General features: G+C 38.6%; 1 pseudogene; it reads left to right on the top strand.

The window, feature by feature from the left end:
• The first annotated feature begins 2,411 nt into the window (after positions 1-2,411).
• Positions 2,412-14,391, top strand: LOC147727009 (uncharacterized; annotated as a pseudogene).
• The last annotated feature ends 570 nt before the right edge of the window (positions 14,392-14,961 follow it).

Raw genomic sequence — 14,961 nt, 5'->3', positions numbered from 1 at the left:
CATTCAGGTGACACTGTGAGTTATTTGATATTTTAGAACGAACAAACTTGGACTATAACCAAATGTTTACATTGAAATGGAGCGTTTAGCAGTCAGGTCTTACTTGTGGCACTTGGATCGTCAGTGGCATGCCAAATGTGTCGTGGAAACTGATCAATGCTACCTCGAGTGGTAGATAGTGATAGCACAGCTGTTGAAAAACGTAGTGGGTCATTAATGTTTTATCCAGTTTTTTTTTACATAGATGAAAGAAGAAATGACACTATTACTTTGCCAAAAAATCAATCAAAATGGCAAAACACCGTATTGCGGAGTACCGCGGCAGCGGGTTGAGAGACTTTTTTTTTTTATTGTTGAATGAATGCAGCTCCTAATGAGAAAAAACAGGGGCACATAGTCAGAAAAGTGAACCATTCACTAATGTTGTCAAATTTCAGCAACAATATGTCACATTTTAATAAAACTTGCCTCAATCTACGGATGGATTTCCGATGTTTCTCTTTTGCCTCGACTTCCTGGCGTCACCGAAATGCGGAAATGGGCGTGGCCGATCTGATGCAAACATATTTAGATTCTATGCCAGTCCATGGAGGCTCAGATTATGCTTCTCTTTGCTTTACTGCAAAACCACAGCAGCCAATAACAACTTTGAAACTCAGCATACCCCGGAAGTACAACCCTCAGTATAGTATGCACCAATCACCATCAGTTCACTCTAATATATAGTCCGGAGTGACAACATCACTTCCTCTTTCTTTGCTGTTCCAGCAGCGAGTTAAGTACTTTCCCTTTCTTTCATTGCAACAGTTTTTAAGGTGAATGCTTTTATTGTTGAATTTGATTATGGTAATCGGGGGTGCCATTACGGAGTTGTTTAATGAGTAGGCGCACGTCAGTGCGGTACTGTGTTTCAACTGCTTTTAGGCTGCTCGTAATTGGTGTGTGTGCAGTTAACATTGTGTAATATTGTGCCCATTTAGCTTGCATGTGCTTCGCTTAGTACCGATAGCGGTACTTTAAGTGCTTTGGCGCTCTGTGGGAAACCTTTCTGTGGAGCGGGAGTGGGACGCGCTAGACGCGCTTCGTGGGGAGCAGTCCTATTTCTATTCCCACGACTCCTGCATGCGCGGAGAGACGATTTTAGTGCTCACGATCGGCTCTTCACACATCAGCGAGTGTCAGTGACTCTTTAACCCCCGGTCCCAAGAGAACGCCGACCGGGGCAGATTCAGGAGCAGGGCATTGCCTTGGGGGAGAATAGAGGTGGGTCCTTCCACTACAATTGAATGTGTTTTCACCGTCTGGTATAGGGACAGCTGGTTTACAGTGTAGGGACAGTTTTATTGGTGCCGGTGCACACGTGTACACCCCTGGGTCCCCGTCCCCCCTAAAAACTCCTTCAGACCTCCTACAATAACAATGGCGTACTACGCCGAGGAGGAAGAGCAGTGGGTAGAGTTTAATGAAGATGCAGATTCTGAAGAACCTGAAGAGCACCAGATGGAGGAGCAATTGGTTGAAGCCCTGGATACCCACGTCCAGGGCTCTGTTAATAGGGCGTTAATTAAGGCTTTACAACCTCTTACCAAGCCATTGAAAAACTATGGCAGGCGTAACTTTGGTGCTGCGCAAGGTGACACCTCTGCTAATACCTCGGCTGCGGTACTTGCTAGGATGGCCCATAATGTGATGCATGATCATGGTGGTATGAGATCTAAGGCACGTAAAACACCGGTGACACAGACGGATGAGACTGATGAGTCGTCTCCTGCTGCGCCTGACACGTCTGATTCCGAACAGGCATCGCAGACTTCCCAGAAGAGAAAAAAGTGGAAACGTAAATCTCACAACGTTGAGGACAAACCACCCAATAAGAATCTTTTGTTTGACCCCAGAAATATGATACACCCAAGGTCCACTGAGTGGGATCCTTGCGTAGAGGTGGCGCACTATGTGCAGGACAACCTCCGGAGAGGTTTCGAGAAGGAAGATAGGGCCACCCTATGTTCCAAATGTCCCCGACCATCACTGATAAGAAAAGTAGCTGACACTCCAGAAATTGACCCAAACATGACCACTTTTCTGAAGAAATTTGCAAAGGATCCCAAGAAGGGGCTTGACAGGGCCTGGAGGGGTTGTCAGGATAAGCTCCTTGACGTGTCTGGCCCCCTGACTAAGATCTTGGATGCTGCGGTTACCGCTAAGGATTCCAATACCCCGTTGGACCCCACAGAAGTTCTGGAGTGGGCGCAAAAGCAATGTGTTTCCTCTGTAACGCGAACTGCGCTCTGTCAATGGAAGGGAGAAGGTCCTTCCTTATGTGTATTGACCCACAACTGGCTGAAATGGCGAATACAGAATGGGGCACGCTCGCTAATGGCATGCTGTTCGGGGAGAAATTCGTGAAGGAGATGGGGAAGTATGTGAACACATTTTCCGCCCTGGATAAGGATCAAGCAAATATAAAAAAAGTCTTTCACACTGACCTTTTTAACAGGGCCGGACGCTACAGGGGTCGAGCGACCGGCCGTGGATTTAACCAGACCTCTCGAGGCTCCGAGCAACGTGGCAGAGGTGGTGGCCAACGTTCAAAGTTCTACCCTTCCCGCAATCGCGGCGACAGGGGGCGACAACGTAGAGGCTACGGAGGACAAAGTAATTCCTCTGGAGAAGGTTCTTACTCAGGTAAGCTTAATGCAGGCTGGGGACACCAAGGTGGGAGGCCGGATTGCTTTGTTTCATCATGTATGGGAAAGCCTCATACAGGATCCTAGGATCATTCAGACGGTAAGAGGTTTTCAAATAAAGTTTTATGCCTAACCCCATCAGGCTCGGGTTCCTCATTCCCTACCTTTTTCCCTTGCAGAGACGTCTTTCATGGACGCCGAGATTCAGTTGTTGTTGCAAAAAGGGGCAATTGTGCACACGTGCACACATCCGCTGGGGTAACTGGACATAATATCGACTACATATTATCGAATGGACAAAATATCGACGGAAAAATATCGACATTAACTAAATATCGACTATAGGAATATCGTTGGACAAAATATCGACTGTAAAAATGACCCAAAAATATCGAATACAAAAATATCGACTCAAAAATATCGACCAGACAAAATATCGAAATATAGTGAAAGTAAAAAATATCGAGAATATGTTGGAAAAAAATGATAAAAAAAATATATATATATAATATATAAATAAATAGTACTTAATGTTTAGGAGCGGGTTGTGGGTTTATAGGGGAATAGGGTGGGAAGTAATTTAATAATAATTAATTAATCAATATATGTTTGGTAATTGTTTTAATTAGATTTTAATTGGTAATTAATTAATATTAATTAGTTAATTGTTTTATTAAGTATTTAGCATATAATTTAATTGATTAATTGATTAATTAATTATTATTAATTATTGTTTTTGTAAATTGATTTGTATATTATTTTAATTGATACATTGGTTATTAATTATTAATAATTAGTGATTTATTTTATTAAGAATTAGCATATTATTTAAATTTATAAATTGCTAACATATTAATTATAATTAGTTAATGATCTAATTAATATATTGCATATTATTTAAAATAATTAATTGGTAATTAATTTATAATAATGACTTAATTACATTAATTGGATACATTTAAATGTAATGTTTAAATTTATGTTGATGTTAATTAATTAATTGGAATTAAACAATATTAATTAATCAAATTTATTATTATAGCTAATGTGATAATATATTTTCTTTTTGTTTTTGTAAAATATTATTTTTTTGTTAATTATATATTAATGTTTAATGTTGTGTTCATTATTATTTATAGTGTTCAGGCTCAGTTTAATAGTTTTTGGTATAGGTTAATTTTTTAGGGTTCAGGGTCATTTTTCTGTTCGTGAGTAAAGGTGTATTTAGTGGGATTTGGGACATTTTTAAGTTTGTGGGTAAAGGGGTTTTGAAAGCGTTAAGGGTCAGTTTTCAGTTTGTGCATTAAGGGGTGTTTTTTAATAATCAGTGTCAGTTTTAAGTTCAGGGGTAAAGGTGTATTTTTTGGGGTCTTGGTCAGTTTTTAGTTTGTGGGTAAAGGGGTATTTATAGTGTTTAAGGTCAGTTTCCAGGTGTTGGGTAAAGGGTTTTTTTGGTTGAGGGTCAGTTTTTTTCAGTTTGTGGGTAAAGGGGTATTTGTAGGGTTCATGGTCAGTTTTCAGTTTGTGGGTAAAGGAGTTTTTTTAAGGTTCAGGGTCAGTTTTCAGTTCTTGGGTAAAGGTGTATTTTTTTGGATCTGGGTCAGTTTTCAGTTTGTGGGTAAAGGGATATTTTTGGCCTTCTGGGTCAGTTTTCAGTTCTTGGGTAAAGGGGTATTTTTAGGGTTGAGGGTCAGTTTTCAGTTTGTGGGTAAAGGGGTATTTGTAGGGTTCAGGGTCAGTTTTCAGTTTGTGGGTAAAGGGGTATTTGTAGGGTTCAGGGTCAGTTTTCAGTTTGTGGGTAAAGGGGTATTTGTAGGGTTCAGGGTCAGTTTTCAGTTTGTGGGTTAAGGAGTTTTTTAAAGGGTCTGGGTCAGTTTTCAGTTATTGGGTAAAGGGGTATTTTTAGGGTTGAGGGTCAGTTTTCAGTTTGTGGGTAAAGGGGTATTTGTAGGGTTCAGGGTCAGTTTTCAGTTTGTGGGTAAAGGGGTATTTGTAGGGTTCAGGGTCAGTTTTCAGTTTGTGGGTAAAGGAGTTTTTTTAAGGTTCAGGGTCAGTTTTCAGTTTGTGGGTAAAGGGATATTTTTGGCCTTCTGGGTTAGTTTTCAGTTCTTGGGTAAAGGGGTATTTTTTGGGTTGAGGGTCAGTTTTCAGTTTCTGAGTAAAGGGGTATTTGTAGGGTTCTGGGTCAGTTTTAAGTTTGTGGATAAAGGGGTATTTGTAGCATTCTGGGTCAGTTTTGGCCTTTGGGGTGAAGGGGTATTTTTAGTGTTTAGGGACAGTTTTGGGTATTTTAGAGTGCTGATGTATAGTGTAACATAAAACACTTATACATTAAATCTATTACACGAAAATACAAAATATTATAACTTTACATTATTAAGTTTTATTTTGATCAAAAAAATATATGTATTAGCATGTTTCCAGACAGTAGCTAGAGTGGAGTTGGAATTCTAATTATTAATTGGTTGGTGTCCAGCACCATCACTGATATTACCTACACTGGAGTTGGATTAATAAATAAACATTGGTCAGTCTCCACCACATTTTATGATATTAGCTTGAGTGTAGTATGAATAGTAAATAATTTTTTGCTAGTGTCCTGCAGCTTCTATGATATTAGCTTGACTGGAGTAGTAATAGGACATATAAAATTGGTCAGTGTGCAGCACATTTGTATACATTTGTTCATTACTGTCTTTTAATATTAAAAATTAATGCAACATGGATGTTTTCAAAAAACTTTATTAAACAATTTTTTAATTTTTTATTGTGTACTACAATACAATCACAAACAAATATAACATCACATTTTTTTGACTTTTAGTATTCACAGAATAACATCTTTACATTTATATACATGTTGTCAATATAAAAAAAACATTTGTTTACAACATTCTTTCAGTAAATTTTACATATTCCCATCAGTCACTTACAGTTTCAAGTATTTATATAGAAATACATAAAACAATGATTTGTTATACAGTTCTTACATTAATATTTAATAATGTTAATATTAAATATTAATATAATAAAATATATATAATACATTTTTAATTTTAACAAGTAACATGACTATTATTACATTTGTTAGGATAAATTGAAATACAAAAAAAAAAATTCTTGGTGTATATTTCAGAAAATGTTGTTTTTACATTAAACATATAAATCGATTTGGTTGTAAAGTTTATAATTGTATAGGGAAACAATATGTTTAATTATAATATCTGGTATTGACAAAATATTAGTTAAGCAATTATATACTTTTGTTATAGTTAGAAATTATTATAAAACTTTTTGTAATAATTAATAAAAATAATAATTATTTTATTAATTATTATTATTATTATTAATTAATAAACATAAACATTCATTTATTATTTTCAAAAATATATACATTCACAGATAAAATAGATACTTTTTTCAGGCCATTCTTTATATAGTAAATGGTTCTAATTGTTATATTAATAACAATAAATAAGTTATATTATTTATCATTATTAATTATTACCATAAACATTTATAATGTTTAATTAAAATTAAACACAAAATTATTCATATAAATATACACAATAACAAAATATTTACATCTTTTATTCAAAGTCTTACATAATTTTTTTATATTATTAATATATAATAATTATTATATATTAATTTATATTAAATATATTTATTTTTCTTAAAAAAGGAAAATTGTCATGAGTATAGTGTATTAATTTGTTACATTATACATGTGTATATATTATATTTTTTACATATTACATTGTTTTTTCTATTATCCTTTTACACAAATGGGTTAAGGGGACTACTTTTTTACCGCGTACGGTTATTGCGCTCCATTCTGGACTGGAGAAGCTCGCGGTTGGGAGTTGCTTCGCGTCGCGAGAGGTAAGGTTATTTTTAACTACAAATTATAAGTAAGTGGTCATGTTTGAGGGTATAATCGAACTTTGTAGTGTTTTTTGGTGTATGTATTAATAGTTTAAGTAGTGTTTGGGTGAAAAGTCTCCGTTATAGATGTGTCGTGCTTTTTTTCCTTCAAGTCTTATTTTAAGTGTTCGGAAATGTCTTCTTACATGGTTAATGTTAATTGTTCGTATATTTACAAATGTGAAGGGGGTATTTGTGGGTGGGTTTCGTTATGTATGTTCTTTTACAGGTTTCGGTTCCTCGCATGAAAACTACATGGAAGGAAGCGTGTTTTTTAACAGAGAAACAAATGTTTAAGTTATTATGCTTATATTTTGACATTTATCTCCTATTTTTCGTGTTTGCCAGGAGCGGTTTTAACACTTTTTAAACCTTTTTCGGGTTTTTTTGAGGGTTTCGATTCGGATTGATACATTGATATGCGTGACCGTTTTTTTTAAATTGTGTGTATATAACTTTAAATACTAAAGTGTCCACACTACTGTTTTCGGGATTTCCTGGAGCGTTTTTTTACGTTTACATTTTATTTTCGGGTTTTTGAGGGTTTCCCATATTGGAATAGTAAGATATTGGATTGGATTGTATGGATTGCTTTTTCCTTGATTGCGTCTCTCATCTCCAAAAATTGTAAGTATTTATTTTACAATTTTGATTGGGTGGGAAATGTCGATTTTTAATGTTATGTGTATGTGTGAATAAATTATAAACATTGCATATTTGTTACGAATTTTTTTACATAAATTTCATAAGTTTGTCAAACAAATATGTTTTATTTATAATTCATTATATATGTTTATGACATGTAAATTTTACTATTATTGTAAGAAGACATTCGTATATTTAGTTTACATTTTTATAGTAGACTTTTTGCTATTATTGCCAGGTATTCTAATCCTCTAGTTGTAGGGTATAGTGTGACTTGACTTTGAAGTAGTCGGAACATTTGTTTTGTTTGTTTAGTGAGTTTTGGACCTATTTGTAACACTGATTGTTCCATTCTTAGTTCCTGATAGCTTTGTTCTTTTTTCAAAGCTTCTAGAAGGTTATGGAATGTGGGTTTGCCTCTGTTTGTAGTTGCTTGGAAAGCATTATGCCACCCTTCTACACTGTTGTTGGTTTTAGCCTCTTGGTTTAAAGTACTAAGATAGACATTCCACCAAGGGATTTGGAATTTGGGCTGGCGTCGATGTCCAGATCTGTGCAACCTTCCCACCCAAGTGTCTTCAAAATAGTCTAGCAATGGGGTTAGTTTATCCTCATTCCTCTTGTAATATGCGCTGTCAATTAATAAATTGTAATGTTCAGCAACATCTGTAACAGGGACGTAGGCCAGGGCTATTAACTTTTTTACTTGATAGGCAAAGGTGCTATCTGTAGAGTATAGTATACTTAAAGTAGATTTTTGGAGATGCCTCCATATACTCTGATTAAAATGATAATAGCAACCCTGGATTGCTGTGTGGGGAAATGTTCTCAAAATGCTATTAATCATAGCTAATTCGAAATCAATAATTATTTTTTCGGGAAAATAATTATTGATTTCCGTTTTGAGAACATTTAAAATTTCGGTGTAAGTTGTTTGCTGTTTGTTGGGTAGCAAACAGTAAATGAAAGGTATGTTAGAATGATGGTATAAACCGTGGATGGAATACAGTTGATAAAAAGGTTTTGGGCAGGGTTTAAATGTTCCATCCATCATCCATTGGGGACACTGTTGGATTTTTCGTAAATTACTTGCAGTTGCAAACATAATTATTCTGTTTGTACTGCTTTCATTATCAAAAAGAATACATTTATCTTTATTGTGTGTGATGGCCATTTCTGGTGAAATAATAATTTCCTCAAAACTTGTTGGGTTGGGTTGGGTTGTGCTAGTGAGTCGTTTAGTGCATGCAATTGTGCGTTTCAGGGAGTCAATAGAGGGTAGTTGACCTGAAGCATGGGCTGGGACTTTTACCAGTTCTTCTTTAAGGATTTGTGTGGTTGGTTTGTCACTTTGTGTGCTAGCACTTTTAATACTTTCTAAAGCATCTCTAATTTCAATTTCTGTGACATTTGGGGGATGATTGTGTTCCCTAGTAAATAGCACATTAGTTTCCTCAGTAGTGGCCCTCCCATAACATTTGTTGGAGTAATATTTGGTACACTTCCAAAAAACCTTTCTACCACTTTGTCTTTCCTGATTATACACATAACCCATGTAGCATAATAGTAATTTATTTTTCTGAGACATGACAAATTCTGCACCTTCAGTCATTTTGATTTACTTGTTCTAGGAAAGAGTAAAAAGAAACAAAATCAGAACACATTTTTTTACTTTTGTGGTGCTAACATCATTATTGATGCATTTATACTTACAGTTAATCAAAGTAGTAGTCACAGAAGCAGAAATGTCTTTTAAATGATGTTCTTGTATGTATGTCTTTATTTGCTGTTGGTATGAAAATATAGAAAAGCAACGTTAATGTTTACACATAACAAACGTATTTCCTACTCAAAAGCAGTTGTCATTTTTGCTTACTAGTGCATTTGATGTAAACATTACATATACTTACTTGTTTAAATAGTAGAATAGTAGTAATTGCTGGAGTACATCAAGTTAGTACAGGTCTGATCTGTAGAGTAGATAGAAGGAATAAAAGCAAAATATTATAATTTTTATATTGAACCGTTTGGAAATGTAACAGATTTAAACGTATACTAACTTCTAAATATGTTGTTTTCTTTGTTGTAGGTAGAATAGCTGTATGATGTATTCAGAATATCTGTAGAGGAAATATAAAATAGATAACATGTTGATAACCTCATAGCTGCTATTACACATTCCTCCCCAGTGCTGCGCTGTCCATTAGAACTAGTGCTGAATGGACGTTCAATGGTCGTGCGCAGCACTGGGGAGGTAGCGCTGCTGACGACCATTGGCCGTCAGCAGCACTTAAGGGGTTAAGAACATAGTCTGTGTTATTTTCGGCAGTTTTTGAGAAATGACAAGTATACTTACATTTTTTACAAGGGTATTCTTGTATATTGGTATATTTTGTGTTGGATGTTTTCATATGATATGTAGAATAGATGTATGATGTTTTCAGAATATCTGTAGAGGCAATTCAAAATATATAACATGGTGTTAAGAATATAGTTAGCGTTTTTTGTGCCCACTTTTAGCCAAATTACAATTATACTTACATTTTTCAGAAGGGTACTCTTGTGTTTTGGTATAGTTGATGTTGGATCTTTCAAATGATCTATAGGGAAGATGTAAAAAGCAAGATATGTTGATTCGAAATGTGCATTAATGAAATTGGCTGTTTTATAACAAACACATCTATACTTACATGTGTAATTAGTGTAGTTTTATCCTTTTTGCTGTAGAAATAGGACAATTTCAGTATATCTGTAAAGATAATGTTTTAAAAAATTAAATACTCTTGTAAATTAGTGTTTAAAAACAGCAGTTGGTGTATAACAGAGAATTATTATATACTTACTATCTGATTTTGCACGTGAAGAAATATGACCATGTAATAGGAATTGTGTTGGAATAGTTTCTATCAGAAAAGTAGGAAGAGATGAAAATAAAATAAGTGTAAGACTTAGGAGATGTAAGGAAAATAGTGCACTTCTAATTTAGTTTTCTACAAAAATGCCCCACCACATCTTCAACAAAGCAGACTCCGTCATAGCTCCGCACCTCCGAGACGTCATCAACTGCTCCTTCAACTCCGCTACCTTCCCAGAAGATTGGAAACACGCTGAACTCACCGCCCTTCTGAAAAAACCAACAGCAGACCCCACCGAACTCAAAAACTACCGCCCCATCTCGCTTCTCCCATTCCCGGCCAAAGTCATCGAGAAAGCTGTCAACAACCAGCTCGCCGCCTTCCTCGAAGCCAACAAATCCCTCGACTCCTCACAGTCCGGCTTCCGAGCCAAACACAGCACTGAGACCGCCCTCATCGCAGCAACAGACGACATTCGAACTCTACTGGACAATGGAGACACAGTCGCCCTCATCCTCCTCGACCTCTCCGCAGCCTTCGACACAGTCTGCCACAGCACCCTTTTACAACGCCTCAGAAACATCGGAATCCAAGGAAAAGCACTGGAATGGATAACCTCGTTCCTCACCGGAAGAACCCAGAGAGTCCGCCTCCCACCATTCAAGTCCGAGGCCTCTGAAATCATCTGCGGCGTACCACAAGGATCCTCACTCAGCCCCACCCTCTTCAACGTATACATGAGCCCCCTCGCGGCCATCGCCCGCCAACACAACCTCAACATCATCTCCTACGCGGATGACACTCAACTGATCCTATCTCTCACCAAGGACCCCAGCACCGCTAAAACTAACCTACACGAAGGAATGAAAGAAGTCGCCGAATGGATGAAACAAAGCCGTCTGAAACTGAACTCAGATAAAACAGAAGTCCTCATCTTAGGTAAATCCCCCTCTGCATGGGACGACTCCTGGTGGCCGGAAGCCCTCGGAAATGCACCCATCCCGACAGACCACGCACGGAACCTTGGCGTCATCCTGGATTCTTCACTCTCAATGAACAGACAAGTCAGCGCCGTATCCTCTTCCTGCTTTAACATTCTTCGCATGCTCAGAAAAACATTTCACTGGATCCCCTCCGAAACAAGGAAAACAGTCACCCACGCTCTAGTCACGAGCCGACTGGACTACGGAAACACCCTCTACGCAGGTACCACCGCTAAACTCCAGAAGAAACTACAACGAATCCAAAACGCCTCAGCCAGGCTCATATTAGACATCCCACGCAACGAACACATCTCTGGTCACCTTAAAGACCTCCACTGGCTACCCGTCAATAAGAGGATCACTTTCCGACTGCTTACCCACGCACACAAATCACTCTACGACATCGGACCCGATTGCCTCAACTCTCGACTTTCCTTCTACTCCCCCTCCCGCCAACTTCGCTCTTCCAGCCAAGCCTTCGCCACTGTACCTCGCATCAACAAGACCACCATGGGAGGCAGATCCTTCTCATACCTGGCTGCCAAAACATGGAACTCACTCCCCGCTTACCTCCGCCTCACCCAGAATCACCTTGCGTTCAGAAAGTAGCTTAAAACGTGGATATTTGACAAATAATCCACCTCCCCTTCCTAAGCGCCTTGAAACCCTCTGGGTATGTAGTGCGCTACATAAATGGTATGACTTGACTTGACTTGACTAGTGAGCTGGATCTTTAAAGATGTTTATTCTGCAACAAAATCTTCAGAGTGTTGGCATCTACTTTCCAGAGAGGTAGCAGCAACAAATGGTAGAATGCATGTATCCCTTTTATAGTATATGTGTTATGTGTGCTTTGATTTGATTGGTTGTAGGATGTAAGGAAGCATTGTATAGGCTAGTTTGAATTTTTTGTAGTTAATTGGAGTGTTTGTTGATGTGAGAATGGTGGTATGTGGGGATTCCCGCATTAAAGCAGGTTCGTGTTTAAATGAAATATATTTTTATGTGAAAATAAATAATGAAAATGTTAGTTAAATGCAAAGAATATGTGGAAAATTATAAAATGCATGTAATAGAATGTATAGCAAATGTGGATTAATAGTAATTTTATGTAAGTAACAGGTATTATATGTGAAATGTATTTTTTATAGAGAAATGACTTTTATTGATGATAAAGATGGTATTTTAGAAATGAAAGTGTACAAACATGAACTCGATATTTTTTTTTTTACGATATTTTGGTAGTCTATATTTTTGTAGTCGATATTTTTGTAGTGTTAGGGCTAATTTCATGTCCAACGATATATTTGTAGTCGATATTTATTGAAGCGATATTTATGTATTCGATATAGTTAGTACTCGATATTTTTTACTCGATATTTTTGTAGTTTGTGTAATAAGTATAGAAAGTCGATATTTTTGTCGTCGATCATTGTTCAACGATATTTTGGTAAGTCGATAATGTGCCCGTCGATAATATTTCAGTGATCCATCCGCTGGGTTTTGTAAGTACTGTTTTCCTAGTTCCCAAAAAGGACGAAGGATTCAGACTAGTGCTCAATCTGAAAGAATTCAATTCCTGGGTAGGGTATTGGCCCCTCAAAGTGGAGGGCATACACTTGTTGAGAGACATCCTGTTGGCAAAAGATTGGATGGTGCGTCTAGATCTGAAAGACGCGTATCTGGCGGTGCCTATCTTTCCCCCTCATAGGAGGTTCCTTCAATTTCAATGGAAAGACCAGTGGTCCGAGTTTTCGGCCATGCCCTTGGACTTTCGTCCGCCCCTTGGTGTTTCACCAAATGACTAAAAGCTGTGGTTCAGTATCTGAGAGAACGGGGGGTAAGACTAATAAATTTATTTGGACTATATACTGATTATGGCGCAGAATATGGACACAGTTCTTCTTCATCTGAACTGGACGGTCCAACTCTTACAAGAGTTGGGATTTGTCATCAACGCGCAGAAGTCCATTCTGACTCCAACCCAGTCGATAGAGTTCTCGGGGTTTCAGGTAGACTCACTTGCAGATCAGTTACTATTACCTTTGAGGAAGAGAATAGCTATCAAGAAGGAGTTGAGGAGAATGCTTGCATCTCAGACTATATCCTTGAGGACCTTAGCCAGGTTGGTGGGACTTCTGGCCGCCTTAATACAGGCGATATTCCCAGGACCCCTACATTACCGAGCTCTTCAGCGTTTGAAGATTTTACACTTACACAAGGGTCTGAGTTATGCAGAGCTGATCTCTATTTCCGAAGAGGCGCGGACGGAGATGAGTTGGTGGCTGGAGCACATGGATACTTGGAATGACAAAGCCATTTTCTCAGCCCACCCAGAGATAGTCATAGAATCAGATGCCAGCAGATGGGGCTGGGGAGCCAGATTGCGGCTCGGTGGAAACTGGGTGTTGGTGGTCCCGAGAGGAACTGAAACTCCATATCAATTGCCTGGAGCTTCTTCCGGGCTCGTTTGCAATTCGGACACTCTCCCCGCAGAGGACAACTTGCTGTATTTTACTGCGGATGGACAATGTGTCGGCAGTACGATACATCAATCGTCTGGGGGGTATGAGGTCTCGTCTTCTAGTGGAGATAGCCAAGGACTTTTGGCATTTTTGCCTGGACCACCATATATCGGTGATGGCGGAGTACATTCCGGGCTCTTCCAATGTGGTAGCGGATTGGAACTCCCGTTTCCTGAGGGATGCCAGAGATTGGAGACTGCATCCTGGGGTGTTCAAGCACTTGAATGACAAATGAGGCCCATGTGCCGTGGATCTTTTTGCATCCAGACTAAATGCGCTACTTCCTCGGTTCTACAGCTGGCGTCCAGATCCTCTGGCAATCAGCTCAGACGCATTTCTTCAGTCATGGACGATGGGCATTCTATATGCATTTCCACCTTTTGCCATGATTCCGAGAGTATTGGCACAGCTCCGCCGGGAGGGGGCGGAGGTGATTTTAATCACTCCATATTGGAAAGCGCAAGCGTGGTTTCCGGTGGTGCTAGCTTTGTCATGTGCTCTTCAGGTTTGACTTCGGTCGTTTGCTGAGATCCTGGAGGACCCTCTGGGGTTGCCTCATCCTTTGGTGATGCAAGGTGTCCTGACACTCATGGCGTGGAGACTTTCAGGCGACGATGGCAAGTGCCAGGAGTTTCACAGGAGTCTCTGTTTTTCTTATCACAGGCATGGGCACCTGCTACGCACAAGCGATATGAATCAGGTTGGCGTAGATGGGTTAGTTGGTGTTCTGAACGGCAGACAGATCCTGTGGGATCCGGTGTCCATCTAATAGTCAATTTCCTGTCGGAGTTCGCCAGCTCAGGAATGGCATATCGGACGGTGAACAATTTTCGGTCAGCAATTTCGGCTGGTCATCCACACGTGGATGGTAAACCGGTGGAGGAACACCCCCTGGTATGTAAAGTGGTGAGGGGTATCCGATTGGTCAATCCTCCAAAACCCAGGTATTCTGTTTATTGGGATGTTAATTTAGTTTTACATTTTTTTAAAGCTTGGCCAGGCAATGAGGGCTTATCCCGGAAACAGTTATCAGCGAAACTTACAATGCTTTTATGCCTGGTATCCTGCAGGTGTGTCTCGGACGTGCGAGCTTTGGATATAGCAGGTAGAGTATTTACTCCTACAGGAGTTTCTTTCACGATATCCAAACGGACAAAAACGCATTCTAGATGTATTTCATATCCTACCTTTCCTCATCATACCATGTTATGTGTGGTTCAATGCTTAAAATGTTATGAGGATTGTACTAGAGAGTTCAGGAATGATGTTGCAGGACAATTGTTAATTTCTCTGCAGAGACCTTTCCGCCCAGTCACTGCAGCGACTTTAGCCAGGTGGG

This window comes from Lissotriton vulgaris, chromosome 3_1 (genome assembly GCF_964263255.1).
Source record: "Lissotriton vulgaris chromosome 3_1, aLisVul1.2, whole genome shotgun sequence".
NCBI classification, from domain to species: domain Eukaryota; kingdom Metazoa; phylum Chordata; class Amphibia; order Caudata; family Salamandridae; genus Lissotriton; species Lissotriton vulgaris.
This window is presented reverse-complemented; position numbering and strand designations above follow the sequence as displayed.